This window comes from Pristiophorus japonicus, unplaced genomic scaffold, assembly GCF_044704955.1.
Source record: "Pristiophorus japonicus isolate sPriJap1 unplaced genomic scaffold, sPriJap1.hap1 HAP1_SCAFFOLD_115, whole genome shotgun sequence".
NCBI lineage: Eukaryota > Metazoa > Chordata > Chondrichthyes > Pristiophoridae > Pristiophorus > Pristiophorus japonicus.
Genome location: NW_027250810.1, coordinates 2076497 through 2079236, shown reverse-complemented (window position 1 = coordinate 2079236; position 2740 = coordinate 2076497). Strand labels below are relative to the sequence as shown.

The 2740-nt window shown below is 42.3% G+C and overlaps 1 non-coding gene across 1 annotated transcript; it reads left to right on the top strand.

Moving 5' to 3' along the window:
* The first annotated feature begins 446 nt into the window (after positions 1–446).
* On the top strand, positions 447–534 carry trnap-agg (transfer RNA proline (anticodon AGG)). Its single transcript is given in 2 exon segments — positions 447–482; positions 499–534. It is a non-coding gene; the product is annotated as a tRNA-Pro (tRNA).
* The last annotated feature ends 2206 nt before the right edge of the window (positions 535–2740 follow it).

The following is a 2740-nucleotide window of genomic DNA, read 5'->3' as shown; positions in this document are numbered from 1 at the left end:
ACATTTTCATCACTGTCGATCTGGTTGCACGGGCAAAACAAGCGGTGAAGTAGACTTTCGTGCACATTATTTCTGTTTGAATGGAAAAAGTAGGGGATGGATGTCTGACGTTGCAGTAAATAGGAGATAAGGTGACTGAAAAGTTCAGGCAATGGACTGCTGATCCAGTATGCCCTCAACTTCGTCGTTATTGTGTTAAACCGTTTCCACTCGTTTTTTTTGGGCAATCACATTTCACCTCATTGCAAATTCACCATTTACTGACAAGGATGCAGCTCATTGGTGAAGTAATGTCTCAAAGAATAATCTATTCAGAAAAGGGAAAACATTAGTTGGACAATGGAGAGGGGGACTCATGAGATAGGTCTCTGAGAGTCAGCACAGGCACGATGGGCCGAACAGCAAACGAACGTCAGAATCTGAGAGCTAGATCCCTTACTGTCGGCGGCTCGTTGGTCTAGGGGTATGATTCTCGCTTAGGGGTTTTAATAATTGAAATGCGAGAGGTCCCGGGTTCAAATCCCGGACGAGCCCTGACAACTTTTAGTCAAAAAAACACTTCTCAGCCGGTCGACATGTTTCAAATTAAAACGTTTGATTGCGCGTCTTTGTTCACACAGCGTCCAAAAATCCTGGAGATTCCCAGGAGCAAAGTGAATCTCACCGAACTGAGTAAAGTTCATGTATCTCAGATGCACTCGGCTCTGTGTCTCATTGGACAACCTAAACCCGTGTTTGATTCTGGCCAATACTTGATCAGTCCATCTTCCTTTCTGCACGCATGAGCTCACCTCCATTGGGATATGGATACATTCAGCGTCAATCTCAACTTCAACGTGAAACAGACTCTGCCCTGAAGATGAGTGCGTCCTGTTTCTCTAGCGCTGAAAAGATGGGAGAAGCTGGCTTTGGATTTAGTCCCTTGGCTGCCGAATTTAAACCGTGCAGGAAATCAATCCGGGGTGGGCAAGCTGCCTTGTCTGATTAAAAGGCATTCAGACCCTACATTCCAGGCATGTTATAGTGTTCTGGCCTCAACATTCGGTTCGACGTATCGGATCATAAGCACCACTCCCATTGTCTGATAATGGTTCTGCAATTCCCACTAACACCTCCTGTGGTCCATCCTTTGTTACTGTATTGCCCGCTTACTACCCACTTTGCCTTTACGCATTGTGCCATTTATTATTCAATCACTCCTACGCTCCACTGTATCACAGACATTCCCTTTTGTCCTTCCTCGCTGCCTATTTTTTTCCAGGCGCTATTTTCGTGGAAAAAATCTGTAAACTTTACATTTTTCTTAAAATATCGGAATGATCATCTGACTGAACGTGAGCCCGGATTCTTCATCCACAGAATGTTCACGACCAGCTGAGTTTTACAGAATTCTTTGTTTTTGTTCACTGTGTTTCTGTATCGCTTTTAAGGTGATGTCATGTCTGTCCGAGGTCATTCTCTGTCTCTCCAAAATGGTTGCTATCAGTATCGGATCATTATGTATCTGTTTAAAAGGAATGTGCTGCCTGTCCCGGATTTTAAATTACAAATTTCAAAAACTGCCTTTGGAGGTTGCAGGAATTTTAGTTTGTTGGTGTGTTTGTGTAGCGAGGGAGTGTGTGCAAACGTGCTGCACGATCTTACTGTGCATTTCATGTCATGGGAGAAAAAATGCATTACATGCAACTTGAAGCCACACTGATTTGATTGAACACGCATTCGAGGACTGCCTAACAGGAGAAGAATCTGCTGTGGGATTTTGCTGTTCCACATCTGAAAGAAGGCAAATTGTATAAGTTAGAAACATAGCGATTTTAGCGAGAGCTTGCGGTTGGGCTGTGTGACATGATGAGCTCCTTCCCCCTTATTTTCAAACACAAAACAAATCAAGACAAGACAAGACATGACTGACTGACTGACTTTGTTTATGTAAATATATGTATTAATATTTATATATGCGTATATTAACATACATTCCATACTTTTTAACTTTCAAAATAAATGTGCCTTTTCTGTTCTGCCGGCACTGGGCTCTATTGCATTTGAGCTCTTTCACAGCACACGCAGCTGCTGTCAGATCAAGCAGAAAGGCACTCGCGACTTTAAAAGATCGCCTTTGTTCCCCACATCTTCGCTCGTGGCTTGTCTTACACCATGGGCTTACTTGTTTGTGTATTTACTTACTGCACGCCCTGATTTCCAGTGGATTTCAAGCAGTCGCACAGCCTTCGTTCAATCAAAAACATATAGATTAGGGAAATAATTATTTCTTTATTGAAATCAAACTAAATTCAATTTTTTGCAATAAAACTGTAAATTTATTTATTTTCTTATTGTGATAAATATATATATGTTTTAAATTGTCTTTTTGTCTGGGTTGATTTTACTTCCCTCCGTCCTTCCTGCCTGTCAATCACCTGTGGCTTCAAAAACCGTCCCAGCCACTCGTGGTCCTGAGATCCGCGCTCACTCAAGCACAGCACAATTGCCTTCAGGAATGATAGAAATCCCACTTTAATCTTTTGAAAGGGAAGTGCTGTCCGTGAAGGCCCATTCTACAGCTGTGTAAGATGGATGTGCTTCCTGTCCTGGATCATTCGGTGTCTGTTCAAACGGGATGGTTGTCAGTTCCGGTTCATCAACTGCCCCTTTAAGACGTATTTTCTCATAATCGAGATCATCCTGTATATTTTAAAAGGAGTGTGATTTCAGTTGCGATAACCGATTGTTAAACTGTTGT